This window comes from Elephas maximus, chromosome 2 (genome assembly GCF_024166365.1).
Source record: "Elephas maximus indicus isolate mEleMax1 chromosome 2, mEleMax1 primary haplotype, whole genome shotgun sequence".
In the NCBI taxonomy this organism is placed as follows: Eukaryota; Metazoa; Chordata; class Mammalia; order Proboscidea; family Elephantidae; genus Elephas; species Elephas maximus.
In genome coordinates, this window is record NC_064820.1 from 134948567 (window position 1) to 134959494 (window position 10928).

Sequence of the window (10928 nt, forward strand, 5' to 3'; positions counted from 1 at the left end):
ATTGTAATACCTTCATATTTTCTAAAATTAAATCTTATTACCCTTTAGAAAAGAGCAAAAACAACAAAATAAAACCAAAGCAAATAAATAAAAACGACTGTTTAATTTAGCAGATAGTCCAGGCTGTGGACTTAAATGGTAGAGGTAATTTTTTGTAACAAATTACTAGTTCCCTAAGTTAGACTTAGTATCGTTTCTGTTGGTGGTGATCTTATTGTTGGTTGGTGGTCTTCTTAATTGGTAAATTTGTATGGTGGTATTGAATAAAGTCTAGTTGAGTGATTTTTAATGTGTTATGACTTGAACATTTAAATCCATCTTTGATGTTTGTGTTTTGGCAATTGTAACATAGCCCTTGGAACCCAGGCTTTTCAATGTGCACTTACTCTCCCACCTGTTCTACAGCAGAACCATGCAGCTTCTTTCTACCCAGTGGGCCCTCCACTTCCATGACTCAGGAGATAAAGATGTAAGGCATCTGTCTTGGTGTAAGTGGGAAGATACAGAATCGTTTAGTAACTGAAGTTTTCACTGAAACCAGAAGAACTAGATCTCTCCCTGCTTTTGTTATATAACGTCTCTTTGGCGTCAAGTTAGAATCCACTTTTGTTAGGAATGTAACTGTAGAAAGGCTGCTATATACTTCAGTCTCATTTTATTTGGTTCTCTGGGGGTTGTCTTTATGTTTTCATTAGAAATGTTTTTACAGATGTAGGCTCTTCAGATATGAAGTTGTTGAAGTGGAGACTCAGGAGTTTAGCTTTCAGGTTGAAGGGGGGTGAAAATCTGTTTAGAAAGATTAATTCATAGATAAATAATTTACTGACTCTGATACATTAATGTACCATAATCCCTAGAGGCTTTTAAAGATGTAGTCATTATATTCTTAAGGTTTCTAAAAACGTTAAACCTGTCATTCATCATAGGAGAGAACTAAAATTAGAACCCATTTATAATTTCTTCTTAGAAACATTTCATCCACAAATTCATAGACAAATATTTTTTCTTTTCCAAATAACTTATCTAATAGTTGGACCGCACAGCCACTTTCTTGATTAACATGTTAACTAGTCAAAAGCAAGCAGATACACTGGATGAAGTGCTGAATTTTTCCCTCAATATTTTAGATTAAAACTTGGCTACAGCTAGCAAAATATTTTTGCAAAATCCTGCTTTGCCATTATTCTAAATTTTATTGAATGCCAACTGAAATAGAGAGAGCCTAAGCCTGTAGATTCACAATATACTGTTCTTCAGCAAATTCTCATATTAGGGAATAGATCGAGTGGGATTAAAAGTGTTATTAAAGTACTGGTTTCATTTCTATGAGTTCTTTCTGTAATACGTAAAAATGAGAAGGATTTGGTTACTAAAATTTCCATCCATTTGTGAGAAATTTTGAATTCAAACAAGATGATTATTGCATTGCTCATTGCTTGAGTTCAATTCAGATTGTGAGTAAAATGTGATGTTCTGAAGATGGTATGTCCAGTCAAGTATTTGAGCCATTAATATTCAGCAGATATCTTTAGTCATCTTGTTTATATTGGATGATAATGTAGCAGACTGGTGTATTCACCTGATTGTTGCCTGGAAGAAGGAAATTTTGATTCCTGACTTAGCTTCATTGTTGGCAGATGAGATTAATGATCTTTTCTTGGTCTGTGGCAGAAGTCTATTTAGGTAACTAACTGAAATTTGTCAAATTTGTGCAAAGAAAATAAAAGCCCCAAATAGGAAATAGCTTTGTAAATAGTTTTCAGAAGTAATTTAGCCCAGGGACTTTTTTTTTGCCATTAAAAATTGGATTTTCCAGTCCACGTTTAACCTACCACTCTTTCACTGTTACCAAGTCACACTTTTCTCCCTTATCTCCTTAGAACAGGAATGTGTGCCTATTGGCACCAGGGACAAAATTTGCCTTAAGAAGATACTTTAAAGACCCCACGTGGGGGGAAGGCTACAGCCCAATTTTCCTTTTGTCTATATTTTTCTTTGTAAGGTCTGTAAATTTGTCATATGATTTATGCTGGTTCTGCTATTATGCCTTGTATTATTGCTTGAACCTCAGTGTCGTTATCTAGATCTTTCTGAGCATTTCTGTGAACACAACACACAGCAGTATAATTACCATATTATGGAGAAGCAATTGTCAACCTATACATTCTGAAATGAATTCCGAATTTGAAATTTGCTCTACAGACACACAGATAAAATAAATTGAAGAATTAATCCACTCAACCAATATATATATTTTAGCAACTATATAAAAGTGCTTTATTTACTGTAAAATTCTATATAATTATGAAGAATGAGATTTACACATTTCCTCTGATACTAGTAAATTGTGAAGGTGACGGTAGATCTCCAGTCCCTTCATGTGGTCACGGCAAAGAATGACCAAAAAACATATCTGCATTTCCTTCTCATCCTTTACCCTGATTGGTCTACCTCTTCTTTGATAGCATCCTATGATGCAGTGTACACAAAATCATTTCCAATTACATTATTATTAAAAGCTCTGATAAGTTGCTTGTTTTATGTCAAAAGAGACTTTTTCTTATATTCAGTAAGAGTATTTGGATACTAAATTTGATGCTTAAAAGTGTGTTTGAACCAGAGGAGAAGTTTGTGTCGTAAAGTACATTGGATTAGCTGCTAGTTTCATGGAAACTTTAGAGGTCAGCTTATAAGGAGGCTAGAAAAGACAATCTGTTGATAGGCCTGTGCTCCAAGAAAGCTGGCTAGCAACAGAGGGGTAGTGTTGGCAAACTCAGGTAGAATCTAATGTCTTAAAATCCACGGGCTGTAGTGCATTCTGTAGAATGTAGCAGTAGCCATCTTTGGGTACAAGTGATATTAGTGGTCAGGCAAGAAAAAGCGTTGAACAAAATGTTACATCCATTCCTGATAAAACTCCCAGCGGACTAAAAATAGAAAGCAACTTCCTCCACCTCATAAAGGGCGTCTATGCAAAACCGACAGCTAATGTTGTACCGGTGAATGACCGAGTGCTCCCCGCCGCCCACCGAAAAAAAAATCAGGAACAAGACAAGGATGTCTGCTTTCACAATTTTTATTCAATATCGTACTAGAGGTCCTAGTCAGTGCACTAAGGCAGAAAAATAAAGGCAGATTGTAAAGGCAGAAGTGAAACTATCTTTGTTCACAGATAACATGCTCATCTATGTAGAAAATTCAGTGGAATCTACAAAAAAGCTACCAGAACTAATAAGTGAATTTAGCAAAGTCGTAGGATACAAGATCAATATACACAATCATAACAGCATTAAAAATGTGAACTATTTAGGAATAAATCTGACTAAAGTGTGAAAGACCTGTGCACTTAAAATGATAAAACATTGCTGAGAGAAGTTAAAGAAAACCTGAATAGTGAGACATACCGTGTTCATATACTGGAAGAGTCAATATTGTTAAGGTGTCAATTCTCCCTAAACGGATCTTCAGATTCCATGTAATCTTCTCAAAATCTTAGCATGTTTTTCTTGCAGAAATTGAAGAACTGATTCTAAAATTCATAAAGAAATGCAAAGGACCTAGAATTGCCAAAGCAGTTTTCAAAAGAACAAGATTGGAAGACTAAGACTGATTTCAAGACTTAGCCACAGTCATCAAGGCCACAAGTATATGGGCAGGTGATTTTCAACAAAGATGCAAGGGCAAATCAATGGAGAAAGGACTGTCTTTTTGACAAATGGTTGTGGAAAAATTGGATATCCATATGTAAAAACATAGACTTTGAGTCACACTTCATACCATATACAAAAATAAACTCAAAATGGATCATAGATCTTAATGTAAAATCTAAAATTATAAAACTTCTAGGAGAAAACCTTTGTGACTTTGGGTTAGGCAAAGATTTCTTAGACATGACACCAAAAGCAGGAAGCATAAAAGAACAAGATGATAAGTAGAACTTCATCAAAATTTAAAGTTTGCTTTTCAAAACACACCGATAGGAGGATGAAAAAACAAGCCACAGCTTGGGATAAGATATTTGCAGGTCATTTATCTGATAAGGGACTTGTATGCAAAAACATAAAGAGTTATCAAAAGTCAATAAACAACCCAATTTATTTTTTAAAAAATATTTGAACAAATGCTTCACCAAAGAAGATATGTGAATCTCTAATAAGTACGTGAAAAGATGCTCAAAATCATTACCGTTAGGAAAATGCAATTAAAACCACATTGAGATATCACACTATCCAACTATTAGAATGGGTAAAATTAAATAGACTGACCACATCAAGTGCTGACAAGGTTATAAAGGAACTACAACTCTCATACATTGCTGGTGGGAATGTAAAATGATACTTTGGAAGACAGTTTGGCAGTTTCTTAAAATATGAAGCATATTCCTACCATTTGATTTGCTATTCTCCTCTAGGTGTTTATCCAAAACAAGGCATATGGCCATATAAAAACCTGTACGTGAATGTTCATAGGACCTTTATTCGTAATAGTCTAAAGTAGAGACAACCCAAATGGCCATCAACAGATGAATGGATAGACTATGGCATAGTCATACAATGGAATACTACTCAGCCATAAAAAGGGATGAGTTATTGATGTGTGCAACAGCATATGTGAATCTCTGAACAGTTATGCTGAGTGAAAGAATCCAAAAGAAGAGTATACACTGTGAGACCCATTGCCATCAAATGAATTCCAACTCATAGCAACCCTCTACGACAGAGTACAACTGCCCTATAGGGTTTCCAAGGAGCAGCTGGTAGATTCGAACTGTGGACATTTTGGTTAGCAACCAGGCGGTTAACCACTGTTGCCACCAGAGCTCCCTGTAGGATTCAATTTACAGAAAGATCTAGAAAATGAAAAATGAGTCTATGGTGACAACAGATGAGTGGTTGATTAGTATTGGGGTGGGAGGTGAAGAAAGGGACAGGATAGAGGGATTACAAAATAGCACAAGGAAATTTTTAGGGATTGATAAATGTATGTTCATTATCTCGATTGAGGCGATACTTAGTGCGATTTCAAGGTAAGAGATATGTTTTCTTTGATACGTTATCATCACCCTATTTCATATCATAACAAAAGGAATTATTTTGACACTACTATCGCAGTGGTTAAGAGCTCGGCTGCTGACCAAAAGGTAGCTGTTTGAATCCACCAGTCACTCATTGTAAACCATATGGGGCAGTTGTACTCTGTCCTCCTATAGGGTGGCTGTAAGTCAGAATTGACTCAACGGCAATGAGTTTTTGGGTTTCTTATTATAAGGTGAGAGCCTTGGCGGCTCAGTGGTTAAGAGCTGGGCTGCTAGCCAAAAGGTTGGCAGTTTGAATCGACCAGTTGCTCCTTGGAAACCCTATGGGGTGGTTCTGCTGTGTCGTATAAGGTCACTATGAGTCAGAATTGATGGCAATGGGTTTGGTTTTGGTTTACTAGATGGGAGGAGCCCTGGCAGTGCAGTGGTTAAGTGCTCAGCTGCTAACCGAAAGGTCAGTGGTTTGAATTCACCAGCTACTAAGAGGGAGAAAGATGTGCAATCTGCTTCCATAAAGATTACAGCCTTGGAAACCCTATAGCGCAGATCTGCTCTGTTCTGTAGGGTTGCTGTGAGTCGGTATTGACCCAACCACACACCACAACAAATTGTAAAGTGGCACAAATGGTAAAGCACTTGACTACTAGCCCAAAGTTCTAACCTACCCACAGGTATCTCCAAAGATCTGTTTCTGAAAGCTTACAGCCTTGAAAACCCTATGAAACAGTTCTGCTCTGCACACATGGGGTTGCTGTGAGTCAGAATCGACTCAAGGGCAACTAACAACAACAATTAAAAATAAGGCTCAGATCATTTGCAAGCATATCACACTCATTTTCTTCAACGTTGTGTAATTTGCCTTGCCATATTAATACTACTTCAATTAAGGTTGTTTCCCCCTTTGCCTTGCATACACGAATAAGCCCAGTCTAAAACTGCTTCTTATTATTTACTAGTTCTTATCCTAGTGTCCACCTATTCTCTGTCCTTTCATTTTCCTGTACTTTTTACAGAGGCTTTTGATTTTTTATACTTCTGTGAAATTCAAACATCCATTTTAAGTAGGTGCATCCATCTTAATGCATTGTGTGTTCTGATACGATTGTGCTCAGGCATTTATAAATCGAAATAGCAGTTTATTTAAAATCACTTTATTTCTCCTTCATATTATAGCTAGACATTAACTTTATTTTCTAAAATTTGTGTTTAGGTGGGCAATATTGCTTAAGAACTTCATTTCAGGATAGTAAAGGAAGAGTTACAAAGTATTTGTTATAAAGAAGAGGCTTTGGGTCTGACGGGGATGAGAACTAGTGCCTCTTGAAAAGCTCACAAGTGCACCTTATGAGACATAAATTAAAATCTTTATACCATTTTGAAATTGTGTAATTCAATGATGTAATTTTGAAATAGAAAATGGTTGAAGTGTTTATTCAAAGATAAATGATGCTTTATACAATGTACACATTATACATTCCATTACAGAGTGGAATATCATACAGCAATGAAAATGAATGCAGAAAGCAGTAATTCTCAGTGTGCCTCCCCCCTAGTCCATCAGTAGCATCAGCATCACCTGGGAATGCAACTTGCTCAGGCCCCACACCTGGATCTACTGAATCAAACTGGTGGTGAGGCCTGACAGTCTGTGGTTTAAAAAGCCTTCCAAAAGGCAAACAAAGCCAAACCTTTTGCCATTGAGTCGATTCCGACTCATAGCGACCCTATGGGACAGAGTAGAACTGCCCCATAGAGTTTCCAAGGAGCACCTGGTAGATTTGAACTGCCAACTTTTTGGTTAACACCCACTACGCCACCAGGGTTTCCAAACAAGCCTTCCAGATAATTCTAATTTATGCTAAAGTTTGAGAATCACCAAACTAGAACTATGTCTACTGCTATGGGTAAATCTTAGAACTACACCACCAACTCCCATTAATAAAAAGCAACAGGCAGAATAATGCACATAGTACAATACTATATATCACATTTGCATAGTGGTATGTATAACATGATTCTGGAAGAATAGAACAAATTGCCCCAGAGTTTAAGACTTGGGCTCTGGCTGAAGACAGCGAATGGTTTAAATACCTCCTAGAGTCTTGCTATTGGAACTGTGGTTTGTGGGACGACAGCATCAGCATCACCTGGGCGCTTGTTAAAAATACTGACTTGCAGACCCCACCTGAATTTACCGAATCTGAGTTTGCATTTTAAAAACATCCCCAGGTGTATTTTATGCACAGTAAAATTTGAAAAACACTGGACTAGAAAGCCATTCCACAGTAGGTTACCTCCTCCCCCCATGGAAATATTTCACACCTGGCTCTACACATGCACACAGGCACGCACGCATGCACGCTTAACAAGAATTACTAGAACTGGTCCTATTACACCAACTCAGTCTATATAAGGAGACGAGGGAAGTGAGGTGGAAGAAATTGTTGGAGGTCTGAGTGATCAACTTAGGGAAGGATGACACTGGAGCTTTTTCCTGTGGTATGGGTTGAATTATGTCCCCCCAAAATGTAAGTCCTAACCCCGTACTTGTGACTTTGTTTGGAAATAAGGTCTTTGAAGATGTTATCAGTTAAATTAACATAAGGTCATACTGGAGTGGTGTGGGTCCTAATCCAATATGACTGTTATGAAAGACAAGAAGATAAACAGAGACACAGAGGGAAGACAGCCATATGAAGACGGGCCGCGATAGAAGTGAATTGTCTACAAACCAAGGAATGCCAAGGATCAGTGGTGGCCACCAGAAGCTAGGAGAAAGGCATGGAACAGATTCTCCCTTACAGACTCTAGAAGGAATCAACATGGCCAATACCCTAATTTTGGACTCCTAGCCTCCAGAAAGAAACCCTGGTGGCATAATGGTTAAGTCCTACAGCTGCTAACCAAAGGGTCGGCAGTTCAAATCCTGCAGGCACTCCTTGGAAACTCTATGGGGCAGTTCTACTCTGTCCTATAGGGTCACTATGAGTCGGAATCGACTCGACGGCACTGGGTTTGGTTTGGTTTTGGTTTAGCCTCCAGAACTGTGAGAGAATAAATTTTTTTATTGTCTTTGTTATAGCAGCCCAGAAAAACGAATACACCGCCCCCCCTTCCCTTTTCCTCCTTCTTTCCTCTTCCCCTCCTGATTGGAGATCCAGGTGTGAAGGATTCTAACGTAATCACTCATAATGTTTGATGGTGCCTGCAAAAAGGGAAGACGGTTGTTTCGCTCCTCTTTGGGACATCTATTAAGGCTTTGGATTTACTGGCTGCAGCTTCCTGATGAGAGATGGCGGGGTGAAGACAGCAGAGGGGCAGTCTGCATCAGTATTGGAGGTATGAGGGTCCTGTGAGTCAGGGGAAGGTAGCTAGGCTGAGCCAACTTGCTGGGACCATCAGAGAGGTACATGAATGAGAGGTTACTGGGTATATATACTTCCACCCCTCACCCCCACCCCAGGTATTAGAGTTGAGGAGGGTCCGAAGAGGCCAAGCTGAAGATGGATGTTTCATATCAGAGCCGGGCAGAGTGGGAGCTCCATAGGTTCCTCATCATCCATTTCCCAAAGAAACCTCACACTTGTGACTGAGGAGACTGTTGTCTTTGGACCTGCCACAGAGCATACATCAAGGGCCACCGTGTTAGAGAAACTGCCACAATGCCAAATGAGACCACGAGGGTGGCCAGGCAGATAAGTCGGTCCCTTTTGCTGTCTCCCTCATCTTCTCCAACCTACGGGAGAAGGTAGAGGCGGGAGGAGGGGGTTCCCAGAAACTACCGGGCCACCCCTGAGAGTGCTTCAGGGCTTGTAAGGACTGGAGTAAAAGAGCAGTGGTACCTTCTGCCCACCCAGGGGATCCCCCACCTCACAAGTCAACCTAAGCTGGCAGAGGGAAGGAGAGTAAGTGAATGCTTTTTAAAATAATTTTATTTTTTCAATAGGTAATATATTTACATGGTTTAATATTTAAAGCAACTACAGGCTACAGGTGAAAAATACACCTTCTGCACCCCGGTCAAATGGTACTCTTCACCAAAAGAAAACTAGCAATACAGGGTGGTCCCAGTTATGTCTGTTCAGATACCACCTGACCACTCCACTTAAAATTTCAGACCCTCCTCCACCCCACCCTAGCATCTCTGACCACATTACTTAACCTGCACTATTTGTTCCATAGCGCTTAACACCTTTTACCATACTACATTAGTTTCTTTTTATTATAATTGTTTATTGTCTGTTTCCCTCTATTGTAATGTTGTTAAACTGCTAATTAGAATTTGTTGAATTAATGAATGAATGGCTGAATAGAGGTAGGTACGTAGAAAAAACTTAAAAGAAAACACACCAAAATATGAATGGTAGCTCCTTTTAGATGATGTGATTATGGGTGATTGTTATTTCTTTCCTTATACTCCCCTATATTGTACAAATTTTCTGCATTGAACGTGTATACCTTTAAAAAAAAAAAAAGCCAATTTTGAGCTTTTTTTCTATAGTTGCATTTTTAAAATGAATATTTTTTATAAATATAAAATTACAATATAAAACTGAACAAGCATATGCCATCCTCTGCCAGCACCCACGGTGGTCATCCCTCTCATTGGGAAATGTTACAGTCCCTTCACAGAATTTGTAAAGTGGTCTAGTCTTACCAGTAACGCACGTGTCGATATTAGTGATAGCTTTACATTTATTGTGTTTTTATTATGCATTATATTGTGTATGAAGAACTTCACAGGAATTTGGTTTATGTATTTTATAGAAGAGGACTACTGTACAAGTTTTAGAGATATTAGGTATTGTGTTCAGGCTACTAAGCAGTAGAGTCATTTTGGAGCTCAGAAGACCAGATTCTAGCTTGGGCCTCTAACGTTGTCCATACTACCAACCTCTGATAACCCTGCCAGTGATGCAGAGAGCTACATTATAAGTCACCTCAGCTGAATTAAGGCAATAGCCTCCTAAAAGCTCTCTAGGCATCTGCCCTTACCCCACAGAGTCTAATCTCAAAAATGATCCCTGACCCTTCAGCTCCCTGTACTTTCTGATTCCCCACAACGCAATCGGAAGCTTTACTGCATTCATTTATGCTCTGTTTTCTAATGTCTTCATAAAGAGATCTTTACACCCATTCCCTTTTCATCATTATCTCAACATTCAGGAATCATCTTGGTACAGTGATGTCACCTAATTTGTTTTCCATGCTGAAAATAAAAATAGCAATCAGAGTTTCTGCATTAACCTTCTATGAGCCAGGGTCCCGAAAATGTTGTTATTATTTTTTAATTCTGGTGAAAGTAAACACAGCCAAAGATATGCCATTTCAACAATTTCTACGTGTACAGTTCAGTGTAATCAACATTTTTCAAGTTGTGCTACCTTTTTCACTATCCTTTTCACATTATTTCACCATTGTCTTAAACTCACTGTCCCCTAAGCTTCCCATTCGTTGCCATCCCATCCCATCCCATGTTGTTGTCAATTTGATCTCACAGGTAATTTCTTTAAAAGAGCGCAATGTTTAAAGCAGATGTATTTTACTAATTAAAATAAGCTACTTTTTGTGACCATGTATATCTTCTATAACGAGGGAAACGTGTACATGCATGTGGTGTGTTTAAAGGTCGTTAAGCTAGAACTCTAGGTAGATCTTTATGAATCATTCTAGATATTCTACGTTTTCAAAGACCTCCTGAGATAATGATCTTACAATCTTTTTTCATCAAGCTGCAGCAGGGTTTAACATCTCTGAGAATCAAGGAATATTTCTATCTGCCTTAGTTCTGCTTGCCACTAGCAAGTCTGAATGGTGCCTTTGCGGCTGTGGTCAGGCATTTAGGCATGTGCTGAAGACAAGAAAAAAGGAGCAGGAGAGAGACACTTCCTTT